The sequence below is a fragment of the Pleuronectes platessa genome, chromosome 2, assembly GCF_947347685.1.
Source record: "Pleuronectes platessa chromosome 2, fPlePla1.1, whole genome shotgun sequence".
NCBI lineage: Eukaryota > Metazoa > Chordata > Actinopteri > Pleuronectiformes > Pleuronectidae > Pleuronectes > Pleuronectes platessa.
In genome coordinates this window covers 8236386-8251146 of record NC_070627.1, presented here as the reverse complement: position 1 = coordinate 8251146, position 14761 = coordinate 8236386, and positions in this window count along the sequence as shown.

Here is a 14761-nt window from a genome sequence, read left to right as displayed (position 1 = left end):
TTTTGTGTGTGCACACATGCGTGCTCACAAACATGCATATCATGTGTGCACATTTACCCTCTTGTGATCACAGAGCGAGTGGAACCGGAGTGTCCAAAACCACATTCCCTGGCTTTTCTTCTTCTTCTTCTTCTTCTTCTTTGCACGTGTGTGAGCATCTGTCCTGTTTTCATTCAATGACACAACAGTCAACCCCATGTAGTACATCCTGTGCACTTTATATTCAAAGAGGAAACCTCGTAAAACAAAGACACTACTTTATTTTGTCTTCCACCAAAGTAACTGTAGTTTTCCATGATGTATTTTGTACAGTAGGACCACATTGTGCAGCATGGGTGGTCTTAACCCCGGCTCTGGAACTCCAGAGGGGTCCATTATGTGCATCATGTCCCTATAGTGTGCTGCGTTTCCAGGTCATCGTGAAATGGTTACGTACATTCTACAGACCCCTGCAAGAAACATGTGTAATGTCTTTTTCCATTTTAGCCTCTCTCAGCCATTAGTGGACAAACTCACTTCACATCCAGTGTCTTTCAGGGAACAAGCCCAGTACAAACCCAGCGCTCTGTCCAGAGGTCCACCTTTTGCAAAATGACCCGTGTTACTGCTGAGGTGATCGCTAAGGAGATTTAGATGTTTGTGGTGGCCGGTGCTTGTGGTAGGTGATATCTAATTAGCCCACACGACAATGAGTTAAGCCCAGAAGAGGAGCTCTGGTGTCATAGGTCGAGTTTTCGGCCTGAGGCAGAGGAGGAGCTGAATCTGACCCCAGAGTCCAGTTCCAACACGGACTTTCCCTCAGGAGCTAGAGGGAAGAAAATGGATGCAGAGAAGTGGGGGGTAGTTAATAAAAAATCTAGCTCCAATGGTAGTAAAGTTAATTGTGCAGAAGACCTTGAAATGTACGAGGGATATTCAACATCTCGTCCTATTTTGTAAAAATTAATGTAAAGATTTTATTAACTTCTTGTTGATATTTGCTTTCTTTCTTACTGTTAACTTAAAATATTCCAAATGGTAAATTCATTAGTGGGTTTTTTTAAGCTTAAGTCGTGTTGACTAACATTAAAAACTTGTAACCAAAATATAAAAGGAGAATATGTTAAATGTTTGCTACTGATGCTATTATGCATTTTGTCATTGCGTTTTTATTTTGTTATTATTGCCTCACCTAAATTACAACTATAAAAACAAGCCCAGTTCCAAAAACCAATCAATAAACAATGCATGTTTGAGCCAGATTCCTTTAATCATACTGGTGATAATGGATCATCATAATAACAAACCATTTGACACATCTCAGGTAATAAATATCAACATCCTCAACATCTAAACCAGACGTCCCAGGGCACGATCTCAATAAAACTAATGTGAACTCATCTGTTTTTATCCAAACAAACCGACCTTTTGTCTTCTGCTATCAAAAGATTCAAAACTTCCCTCGCAGAAATGTGTTAGTTGTTTGTCACGCTCTCTCCTTTCTGACACTCTCGGCTCTGGTGAGTCTCAATCTCCCCCCCCCCCCCCCCACACACTGCCTGACTTTTTCCCAAAGGGGGGAGAAACAAATAACACAACAAAAAAGGCCCCGCTCTCCTCTAATGTGTGTCTGCCTACCTCCTGGGAGACGGGGGAACAAAGGGCTCTGACTCACAATTCACCACTCCGGCTTCCTTTCAACTGTCACCCCATTTAGTCTGCGCGCGGAGCTCTGATGGTTAAATGTTGGACGTGAGTGCCGGCTCTCTGACAGTTCTGTGGCGGTTGTGGTTTCTCTCATTCTCCTCTCGCTCTGGCCTTGGCGACCCCGCTGCCTTTAAAGTGACTGCGGATGAAATGACGGGGGGGGGGGGGGGAGAGGAACACACACTGCGCCGAGTGTGTGTGCGTTTTTAGTGGTTTCCTCTTCAGTGTGTTGGTGTTTTTTGTAAGTTTGATTATGCCATCATGCAGTCAGAATCAATGACAGATACAGAGGCATGAATGCAGATGACTGGGAATCTTGGCAGCAGTCGAATGTCATCTGGATCGACTGTCATGCAAGACAGATGCTGCTTCATACGTCAAGGGTGAAGAAGTCAGTTTCGGAGAGACTATAAAAACGTTTAATAAAGTTCCGAGTTTGTCCATGTGCTCGCTCAGGATTTATTGGCAATGTGAAATATGGAAATAATCGGAGGCCGACCCCATGAGTCATTTTTATAGATCTTCCTCATTCCTCCAGTGAGTCGCACAAGATATAATTCGAACTTTGCATCATTAATGAGGTAAGGTAGGTTATCGATATGCTCAGTAAAAGAAACAAAATATTACAACAGCAGTTCCCGGCTGTTTGTTCTTCTAAGTTCTGTTTGATCCCTTTTCAGAACAATATGTATGTCATATAATTTCAGACAGCTGCCCTATACATACAGAAATCAATGCATTTAGTTGGCGGCAGCGGTCATGGTGGCATGCCATGCAAAAGCCCTGGTGCTCCACCACCGTGGTGGCACTGTAGATCTCCATAATTTCCTTGATTCCTTGATCTGTGCCCATCTGCGTATCTGATGGCTCGCCTGCAGTCTGTATCCGTCATTTGTTCCAGCATGTCCCCGCTGAGTCTCCATTGCACTCTGGGAACACGGACCACAGGAACCCCCCCGGGGGGATTGAAGTCCTCTGCGTTGTTGTGAGTATATTTTAGGTTGTTGGAGGTCAAAGGGGGCGACTGGGATGGAAGAGTGGCATAGAGAGAAACAGACGCAGGGACAGAGAGGAAACTGGAGGGTGGAGAACGAGGGCGGGTGTGGGGGGGCGACGCAGGGGAGGTAGAAGATGCATTTTAGTGGAAACATGTTTTAGTATGAGCCTGAAATCCTGCTGAATAAACCATAATTGGAAAAATATGAAGGGGAAATGGTGGATTTAGCAATAAGAGCCTTTTTGTTCTTCTTTCACAAAAACTCAGCTCCTTCAAATCCCGGGGACCGTGTTGGCCTCCCATTAGGAAGTTAATGCAAACAGTGCATTGACTGGGACGTCTTCCCATTCTCTGAAGTGCTTTACACACACACACCAGCAAACAAGGTTTTCATCACAACTTCTACGCTTTGATGCAAAATCAGTGAAAACTAGATGGAACTGAAAGTCTGAATATCATTTAAAGTTGTTGCATTGTCCCTTTGAGGAGCTGAAATCTATATTCTCTCTTTCATTAAAGTTACTAATGAGGATGGTTTGTGTTCCTTACAAACACAGAGACACACTACACGGCAGCAGCGTCATTTATTTAAAATAATTAACTTGAAAGACTGTGATGACTGAAACCAGGTTGGATTCCATCTTCCTCTTCCTCTTCCTTGATTCACGCTCTTCCTCACCAAGCTATAAACATGCCATGACCTCTCCTGCTTCTCTTCCCATTGTTTTCCCCCAACACTCACTGGATTCTGTGCGACAGAAGCTGTTTTCCTCCAGCCTGCATTTATTTTTCCGGGGCCAAACTGTTTGATGAGACTCCTGCTCGGCTTCTGACACATTAAATCACTCGGTGCCTGCCACACTCCCCCCGCAGTAACCTTCCTCTCTCGATGCCCGACTGATTTACACAGCAGGGGTCATTAAATGTGCAACCAAAGAGACACTTATGAGGTTGTAAAGCCACCTCATAGTAAGTGTTTGCCCTAACGGCTTCCAAATGGCCGGGGCCTCATCTGCCTATGATTTTCAAATCAATTTATTACATGTAAACACCGCGCAGGGCCAGCTGAGCGTGAAACCCCATCTCCCTGTGAGGTGACGCTTCATCAGTGAGAGGCTGAGGATGGAGCCCCAGCAGAGGGGAGGTGTGATGGAGTGAACGTGTGATCAGGTTAAGTGGAAAATCTTAAAGATGTTTACTTTAAAGCTCATGGGTGTAGTTCTCATTTGCATCGGGAGTGGGCCAGTCAGTTGCGTGTGGACACTGCTATTGCTCAAGAGTTTGTGGTTATTTGGCTCTGTCGAAAATGAATAGCACCCTCTTGAGTTCTTGACCTGTGGTGGCATAACAACACATACAACACATTCCTCACCGTCCCCAGCTCATCAACACTTCCAAGAAAAACAAAAGAAAGAAGAGCAAAGCAAATGAGCTGCGAAATATTTGAAAAATAAGTTCACTGAACAAGTTGATTAGTCATCACGAGTGCACGTGCACCGTTTCGTGAGAAACACTGAATGGGAACATCATTTATTTTCTGTTTGTTTGAAAGAATCCAGAAGTCCTGACGGAGGTGAATGATTATGTGATAATTTATAATATATATGAAAATATATATCATATTTATATATAAAGTCTGTGTGTATGTATGTATGGACATACACAGTGTGTATATGATATAGTTATAAATAAATATTTTATCACTACGTAACTACTTTTGCATTATTACTGCAATTACTATTATTATAATACCATGCTGTTCCAATATTATTATTAGTTTTGGTATTATTATCATTGCCCTGCTATCACTGCACATTATTATTAGTGTGCAGGAAGTATACTATTCTATTATTATTAACATTATTATTATTAACAAAATCATAATTTCATGAGTATGCCATCACCACCATTCTTTAAACCACGACTTCCTTGGCACGACTTCCTGCTGCTGCTTTGAAAATCGAATTACCTCCGGGGATCAATACAGTTTTCTATCTTATCTATCTTATCTGTTTTATCTATGTTATCTTTCTGTGTCCAAGCCAAAATAATTAATGGAACATCATCAAGAGTCCTTTTGTTGACACACATAATTCTAACACTCACTCGTCTGCAGCTCAATGCTCCACCACATGTCACCAGTGAGCCGCTGGCTGCCTCCTTACTGCAGCAGACGTGGCCGGTGGCTTGAAAAGACACTGATGAGCAGGTGAGACTGAACCACAACAGTGAGGCCGTGGGCTGTGAAACCAAAACAATGAGCTGAACGTTGCATTGAAGATGAACAGTTGAGTGCGACAGGTCGAGTCAGGTGGTAATAATTTTCGGTGGGTTTATTAACACAAGTGGCACCTTTCACATGACGCATTATATATATATATTTTTTTTTTTTACCATTGTAATTACAGAGACATTGACCAAAACATCCTTTGTAAAATATTTGATTATTGCATGAACATGCATCTGCACATCCCCGACAAAACCGGTCCTATGGATTAAACAAACCGCACTTGGTACAATTTTGCACACACGCACACCCCCCCTCCCCACTCAATGGCCTTTCACACACATGCAAACACGCATGATGTGCCTGTGTCTCCAGTGTGCAGTGCAGCAGGTCAGGTATCAGACTGCAGGTGACAGGGTTAAACCTGCAGCTCCTGCCGCGGCTCCTCCCCTCACTTCTCCAACCTGCGTGCCTGGGGGCAGAAAGGGCGGCTCGGGGACGACTCATGCCGTGCCAGGGATTCACACCGGCAATTTAAGCTGTCAGTGTGCTCATGAATCATCCCGGCTAAGGCATCATTACTCGAGAAGATTTATTGGAAACACATAGGCCAAATTTTCATACTAAAGCAGCGAGTGGAAGAGCCCCTGAGGGCCTGAGGGGGTAGGTTGAGAAGATGTGGGAAAGTAAAGTAGGGGGCTAGAAAATGAGCTGCTGAAGAATATAAAGCTAGATAGAAAAAGACATGATGGTGTGGAGGTAGCATATCAGCAGATCTTTTTTATCCAATCAGCTTAAAGGAGTCTCAACGCCAATATCAGGATTTATACTCATGAAGGTGAAGCTGAAATATTTACCGCAAACTGATCTCAATTTGAAATTTGGCATTAATGTCGCAATCAGTCGTCATAGTTGCTGTGGCTTCAACATCTGAGTAATATTCTCAGCCACTTGTTCTGCACGTGATGTTCTGGCTCAGGAAATGAAGTGAATGTGTTTTTACTGAGTTTGTAACCCCAGTAATGGAAACCCCCAAAACAATCTACAGAGAGAGCGATGGATTAAGACACGATTGAGTTGGTCTTTCTTTTTGTCCTCTGTGTCAGAACACATTAGTCTTTGTGCATATGTGTGCATGTGTGCAAAATGCTTTCCATTGTTTTTCTCCAACCAGCTTTTACAATAGGAATGCTGTGCGTAAGTAAAACAGCAGCGGCTGTAAATCATCTGTCCAGGATGATGCGTGCATGTGTGTGAGTTTGTGAAATCTCTGTAAGAAAGCAGAGTAAGTGCACTGTCTTATTTACTCCGACTGACATGGAGTAATGGGTGCAGGAGAATATATTTGCATGAGGCACAAAGTCAAGGACTTGCTCAAAGTCACAATTTTGATTTTTCCGTATTTTGCTGCACCTTTTCTTTTTACCACGCTGCAGATTTAGGATTCCAGTTGCACTTCTGTAACTCTGATGCTGTGTTTGTGGCTCTAGATTCTTCTGTTTCTTGCATGCCGGCTGCAGGATGAATTGGGAAAAATAAGACCGAAGCACATCTTATAGTTATAATTGGATATGTATTTATATTCAAAGCAAGGCAAAACATTAAGATGAAAAAAGGGAGAGAAAGTGACCAGCGAGGACCTGTGTCTTCACACGCAGCTAGACGCACACCTCCTCCACAGAAATGACAGACTTCAAACCTCAGAACCAGTCTGAGCGCCTCCCCGGTCGCTCCCACAAGAATCCCTATTTAGGCGGCGTGTTAATGAGTTCCATTTAATTCCGCCTCTCAAATGTCCAAGAGCCTGAAAAGTCGCGCCGCAATTACCTGTCAACCATCTGACAGCACCGCCCCCCCACGTCCTGCGTCTGTCTCACACCTTTAATTAACTCCCCTCCACTTTCAAAACAGAACCTGTTACACTCGCATTGTGTGTCACCAACAAGCTCTCAGATGACGAGTCCTCTGATTCCTTTTCCTTGGACGTGTTCCAGTTTGCTGACTGTAGTCTAATGAAGATAACATCTAAGAACAACATTTAACAGATAATTGTAACTCTATTCATGTAAGGACTTTTATTTGCATATACGAATCCTCCATGGTTCTCACGGGAGGGTTATCCCTGAGAATTCTTATCGAGAATGTAAAAATTAAATCAATGTGAGTAACCAATAATATGTGAAGTGGAGTATGAGCTGCACACACACACACACACACACACACACACACACACATAGCAATTCCAATACCCCTTGGTCAACACACTTGGCAGTATGACGTTACGTAGACATAGGGAGAGACAGGCCTGTCTGGTCTCTCTTTCTGGAAACATTGGCCTCTCATTATTTCGCAGGATGCTGAGGGGTTTGATCCCTGTGGCTCTTCTGAATTAATTTAGACACATGTCGGACCCTGAGGACCTGGAAACCCCTGAAGGGACACTTCTTCATGACACTGCTAAAACCGTGCGTTGGCCTTACACAAAGACGAGAGAGCGGCTGGAGAGGTGCTCTGGCAAAGTGGAGATTGAGGAGAGAAATTGAGGAAAGAAAAAGGTATTAAGTAAAACGATGATATCAATTAAAAGAGGCAAAATGCTAGAAGTGACGTGCTGTGCCCTGCAGGGGGGTTTACTGGAGCAGCAGCGAGGGTGTCATGGCAGACCCTGACATCCTGACCTCGGGCCTTTGCCTTTTCCAGTCGGCCCTCAGCTCAGCGACCTGACAGAAGCAGCAAGTGCTCCATTCCACTGCCCCATTAGCCAAAGGGCCTCATGGGATCGACGGTTAACAAGTGCAGCTCTGTGCATAATTCATATATCATGTGCACTAGAATAGCCTAACTCTGCATGGTGTTTTCTATGATATTAGCAAAGGGTATGGAAGCGGACATTCTGCGGAGTACCTGGGTTTAGACGTGTTGCACTAAATCATTGAAATTCCCCTTTCCCTCCATTTATTCTTCTTACTCTTGATGTGTAAGAACGGCAGTTAAAAATCCTTATTGTTTTGTATCCTGTTTTGCTCCTGGGCTTATTAACCGACACTGAGTCTTGCCGTTGCGCTAAACTTACAGGCCCCGACATACACAGAGTGCATTGTTTGCATATAGAAAATAGGCCTTACCTGAATCCCGAGAAGTTTTATGACTCTCCAGTGGGGCTGCCTCCCTCGGGCTGGTTGCTGGGACCCTACTGGCATCCTCCTGCAGAGTGCCAACAACACACTGACAGTTTGAGGATCGTTTGAGTACGTCTAAATGTTAAATACAAACACAGCTAATTAATAAAGCAAACTTTATTCACGACTTCAAGTGGCTATAAAATATAGAACTCTAAGATTAAACCCTGTTTTTGGATCACAGCCGAGTCGTTATTGTGCATAATATTTCAAAGAACTGTCAGACCTTGTACTACAATCTGTCCCGAGTGATCGGATCACAAGGGGAAACCTTTCAGTACGTGTACGAATGTGTCTCCACATTTTGAAACTGCTTGTGATATTTTATGTGTCAGCCAGTGTTGTTGTTGTTGTTGTGGTCACAGACAAATACATGTATTGGTTCTGAGAAGTGTAACAAATACTTCATTATGAAGCTGTTGCAGGTCAGAGGACATCCGTTGAGAATAGGCCGCCCTTCAATGGAGCCAACAACGTATTTCCTTTCACACTGCGAATAGAACCAAATCACCTCTGAATGTGGTCCGACCCATCGAATCTCCAAAGCATCCTCAGGGCATCTTGGGAGTGTCCTATACTTATAGAGCTGTCCACTTAATGATGGGATCACAAACTGGGCCAAAGTTAAATAACTGGGCCAAAGTTAAATAAGAGAGGGCCAATAATTGAACCCTGGGGAACTCCACAGCTCATACTGTGTGGTCGGATAAGACAGAGGAATTCTCTTCTATGGGATTTAGTTTACTGTCATTGTCCAACTCTTGAACTAGTCCATAAAATTAGAGATGACATTCTGATATATTTCTACCTGAGATTCAAATTTGTTGTTAGCTTCAACAGAAAATTCAATGGATAAATTATGAGTTGACTCTCTGCTGGATACAGTGACATGGATTTGAAAGCATTTCTACATAAATCAATTTATTTAATATATACTGGACTCTTTTATGTCAATGTTACAATTCCTATTGTACTTGTTGCAGATTGATTCTTTGTGGATAATCATCTGTTACCTGGCCACATTTGATAAGCACATAGAAACTAGCGGATCACATGCACACATAAACAAACTTACACATAAACACTCAAGGCTTATTCATTATTATAAAGGGAGGCAACTTACACCTAGAGGTGATGCTCTCTAAGGATATTAGTAATCAGTTTCTTGAGCTGTCTCTGGGATGCTCGTGAGGATATATATCACTCTCTCAGTCGTACTTTACAGTATTTGCAAGTCAGGCAGTTCTGTGTTAGTCACCGACCACATCAGTGCACTCGTAATTCCTTCAAGACTGAGGACTAAACCCAAGCGTGAAAAATCTTAAAATGGCATGACTTTGTCATCACAAGATCCTCTCCTTTCTGACATTTCCACATATTCCATAGCAGACTTCTGAGAGAGCGGGCGAGCGAGCGAGCGATGGAGAGAGATGAGGCATGCCTGAGAATCAACACAGAGTGACATTTCAAAGCTGGCCTGCAGTGATCTGCCAGTAGATTCATCAGTGTCAGCCCCGTGAAGCGCTCATCAAAGCAGCCGAACACAGAGGCTCACTAATCATGTCAACCCGCTGTAATGTCATCACCCATTAGAAAAAAAAAGTTAGTTTTAAACATCAGCCTCTTGTAATTATAATCCCTCTGGGCAGCCTTATGTTCGGTGTCTCAGTTCTTTAATTTGTTATAACCTTCGTAGCGTCACCACATCACATGATGTCTTTTGTTCTTTAGTTACCACATGTGATTTTTGCCTGTACAAAATAAGTAAATTAGAAATAAACAACATACTTTTCTAATGATCAAATTAGACTTATTTATGCTTTACAAGTGGCAAACAGAATACAGTCTCTGTATCTGCAGCTCGGCTATTAAACACATTCGGTTTCATTTCTGTCAAGCTTCGTCTGATTTACAGTTAAATGGTGATGCTAACTTAAATAATCACCACATTCTCACCTGCGCTGTTGGTCCTCGCTGACAGCCTCGCAGCGGTAGAGATGCTTGTCCGCCTGCAGGGCTGAATGTTGACCTTGTCAAAGTCGCTGAAAGGTGTGAGACGGATGATTGGTGGTGCAGCTCTCTCAGAAGAACTGCGAGGAGATGTTGGGTCCGTGCTATCTCTCCGCTAAATCTGGGCATTTGCATGTGACGGTGCAAAGCTGCAGAGTACAATTGTCCGTTGGAGCGTTGGTGCCGGAGTTGGGTTCGTCTGATGTGTCATAAAGGCTGAAACAAAACACTCGAGATGCCGCGGATGTCTGTGGCCCTGTTAGTGCCTTGCATTTACATGTGTCTTGGGTAATCTGATGGCCTGAGGGCAGCTCCAGGTACAGGTGTGAGTGTGTCCGTGACACATTGAGGACGCACGGAGATCCACTCGCTCAGGCCACGTTCGGAGGTGACCAGCGCCTCATGACGACACGTCCCTCCACACGCCACACTCAACGGGCATCCTTTGTTCGAGAAGACGGATGTGAATAGTTGTGTTCTGAATTAGGGGCTTTGTCCACAACGTGCATCAATCACCTCGGTTGATTTGGTTTTCCTGGAACTGCCTTGATTCCTTCTTCTTTGAATTTTGCGGCAGACAAAGCTCAGGAAATATGTGGCTTTCTCCTGCAGGTTAAAAATAAGATCACATTTTGGTCTTTTTAAATGAAAACGATGCACATGTTGAGCAATATATATAGAGAGCGAGGAAGTGAGATCCTATCAGATCTGAAACGTGCTGATGCCAGGTGTGAACTGACGCACACAGAGCTTTCCACTCGGGATTGGGCACACGCTAAAGCCAGGTATGAACATGCCATAAGACGTAAGATACTAACAGTAAATCATGATAGATCATGGGTGTCAATCATAAGAGTCGAAAAAGCTTATATTTGTCAATGAACTCTTTATAACAAGGTGTAAATCAAAGGGAATAAAGACAAACTGTCCAAACGTTTTACGTCACTTGATATAAATGTCATCAACGCGCCCTCTCGCTCACAGTGAATCCTCCAGAGGACCCCCTGCTGTGTTCCCACACGGACTCATTCACACATCCTGCTGGAGTTTTTACCAGGGGGGGGGGGGCTGGAAGAAGGATCTCCGGAGAAAGTCTGAGTCCTCCGGAGTTAAATGTATGTCTCCAAGCAGCTCCGTTTGTTGGCCTGTGGCAGAATCTCCAGAACTTTCTCGCCGACAACTAATGAGATACAGTAACACCCTCTTATTTTTGTTTATGAAAAAATTGACAACATCTTCTGTCATGTTCCATTGCACTGATGATGATGATGATAATGATGATGATAATGATGATGATGATGATGACTCATTAAAACAACAACAGTTGAAAAAAAAAAAGAAAAAGCTTTCATGTTTCAGGTGAAGCACAATGGAAGTGTTGTGGTATCTGGCTTTCATATTTGTGTAATAAATTATCTTCACCCAATGAAAACTGAGCAGTGGCTTTATTCCGATAAAAGAAAAGACAGGCGTGCACTGGGTATTTACTGTCCCTTTTAATTGCTCTGCTCGTCTAGTTTTAACATGTTGCTCTCTCTCTCTCTCTCTCTCTCTCTCTCTCTCTCTCCCTCTCCCCTCTCTCTCTCTCTCTCTCTCCCCGTCCTGAAGAATGTGACTCCCGCTGCTGAATCCTGCGCTGGTTAATTGCTGTAAGTGAATAAGTCATAGATGGCAGCAGCAGGCCCTCGGGGCACAGATCGTTTTCTTCCTTCCTCGGCCTCGCCGCCCTGCTCAGGTTTTGGCTCTCAACCAGCCCGGCTCATTTTCAGTGGGAATCGTCTGACTTAGCTCACCACTGTACTCCGTCAACAGCTGTTACACTAACCTGCTGCCTCGGTAATTAAAACAGATACAGTCGAATCAAAACAGAGGTAGCGCTGCCTGCACGGACACATTCGGTCCTGAGCGAACCTCCTGTACCTGTGAGTGAAGGGCGCACCACTGATTGGTGAAAAGAGAGTTTATTGTCTCGTGATGACCTGGGAAATTATTTGTAAAAAAAAAGTAGCAACAACAAGTAATGCAGCTTTCATTATACATCCATGTTAACTTCCTTTAGGTTTTTCACATTAGATTTCTGTTAAAGCCTTTTTCGATTAATCGACTAAGCAGTATTATATTTAGAATTTAGCATTTAGCATTTAGCATCCCTGGTGAGAATTTTGACTTCTTGAAGATTCTTGGCCTTGGTGCAAAAACATTTCAATTGTGAAATACACAAAGAAGAATTTCCTCAGGTCTTGAGTTAAATTACTAAACGCTACAACCTTCTTCCCGTTGTGTGACATCATCCATCAATGTAAATCATATCATTGTTGTGTTTGTTGATTTAAAATATGTCGCAGGTGGCGCTTTTTTAAGACTTTTAAAGTATTTTAGTCAAAAGACTTGTCCACACAAATTCAGCTCAAGTAGAAATTGTATTATTCCATTTATTTTTTTGTCTCCTCTTGCTGTAAACTTCGTGCTGTGTTTACATACAACACAAAGTCTTCCAACAGCTTCGTGAATTGAAGTGGTCACTGCTAACCACACAGTCGATAAATCCGACCTGCCGAGCTCTTCCTGGTTCGCTGTGGGGCCGCGCTGCCAATCACTCAGAGAGATAAGGAGGCTCCGGCTGGGTTTCTTACAGAGATCCAACTTATGCTAAATATCTCCTGCCGACACTGAGCATCCACATTGTCGACCTGTCAGTCACTTCCTAGTTACGCCCTGGCCAGTCACGCGATGCCGCACAGCCCAACTGAACCTCATGAAGCTCGTGGTGCTTTGTTAGACGTCTTGTAGTCACAGGAATCGTTAAATCAGGGTGAAATAAAACAGGACTTTAAATCTGACTAATGTACAGCATGTATTTAATAAAAACACAACATCTAAACATCGTAAACACAGAGAATGAGCCCGACAGCATGAATGTTATACAGCTATTCAACAGGTCATTTAGTCGTAATTTAAGCAATGTTCGGAGCGGTTTGGTCTTTGTTAACCCTCCTGCCCCGGGGCGCTTTCCCTCCGTGATGCCTGTCAAGTTGTTTATGGTAAACAAAACCTGAAAGGGATCGTATCTGGCCGCGGTGCATTCGTTTGACAATGCTGATTAGATGTGACATTGAAAAAAAGGAGAAGACAAAAAGAACAGTACCGCGAGAGCATCTCCGCGGATAAAGAAATGTGTCGTTATCTCCCACTGGATTGTGCGTCTGTGAGTGAACTCTCCCCCCCCCCCCCTACCCCCCACTTCACCGCCAGTTTTGGACGGATGCAACTGCTGTAAGAGCAAACCTAGAACAGCGAGCAGCCAACGTGTGCTCATAGGAGACCTTTGTTTTCTTGCACAGGGCCGTCTTTCTTGTGCTTTGCTTTTTTTTTAATTTTTCTAAATTATGTATTTAAATTTTCAAAGCAATCTCTACCAGATGAGTATTTGCTCATGACAAGCCATGCATGAAGACAAAGAAAGTGGCTGATTTCAATTGTGTTCTGTCATTTCTTGTTTTGGTTTGGTTTGCTGGTGTGTGGGGGGGGGGTGGGGGGAGGATATTGCACAAAGTTAGCATTACATGAAAGGCAGATTATTTCTTTCTCTCCAGCGTGCACGTCATCCCTCAAGTCCAGAGTGTTACAGACACAGAGGGATGCACATGGTCTGCATGAGATTAATCTCGCATCCACTCACAGTGTCTCGCAGCTGCTGACCAGGCCGGATGGGAGCGCCTGGGAGGGAGCAGTCTCTTTATTGTGTTTCTACTGTGAATGAATCCTCTTCCTATATATATATATATATATGGCCTAATAACAGAGCGGGTTCCACAGGTGAAGCCCTCGGGGGGGGGGGGAGAGGAAAGGGAGAGCAGGGCCGAGCTAAATACAGCAGGAAAGTGTCATAAAATCCACTTCATACACAGGAATTTACTACAACTGACTGATAGAGTTTTTCCACTTGTCATAATCAAGTATCAACACGAGGACAGTTTTTTATTAAATGCAAATTATGAATAAAGCGCAATGCAGAGGTGCTACCCACGTCCGTAATTAAATCGGGTTCAGTTGAATCCACCTCAAGAATTGCAGACACAATAATTAGCGCAGAACATGAGAGAGCTGTCAGGTTCCAGAGGCCTGCCTTTGCCTCTGAGCACTTAGAGAAAGTATGAGGCAAGAAGAGCTGTGAAGTTACCACAGGGTATTAGACCTGGAGCGAGTAGGTCCCTCAGGTCCCTCAGGTCCCTCAGGTCGGGGTCTCCACTTTGTCCTGCAGCTGATGGCTTTTGCAACTGGAAGCAATTCTGTGCATTTACAGGATGAGGCCTGGGATGAGTTTACCTGCGGCCTGTTGTCAATGGCTGCTGGAAGAAACGTGGACTCTACACTGTCTATTGGGTTTAAGGCCTCTGCCCCAACCCCCGTCTCTCTCTCACACACACACACACACACACACACACGCAGGTAAGCTGAAATATCAGTGGCCGGTCAGGTCCTGCGTAATTAAAGGAGATGCTGATCTTTGTGACCTCACCACACCCAACACTTAGCCTGGCATGTTGTCTGCATATAGAGGCCCTGCCCAGCCATGTATACATGACAATAGAGGGGTCACAAAGCCAGCAGAGAGGGCTGCTGTTTTTGTGTCTCTGTGGTGGAGAAAAGGAAAGAAAGAAA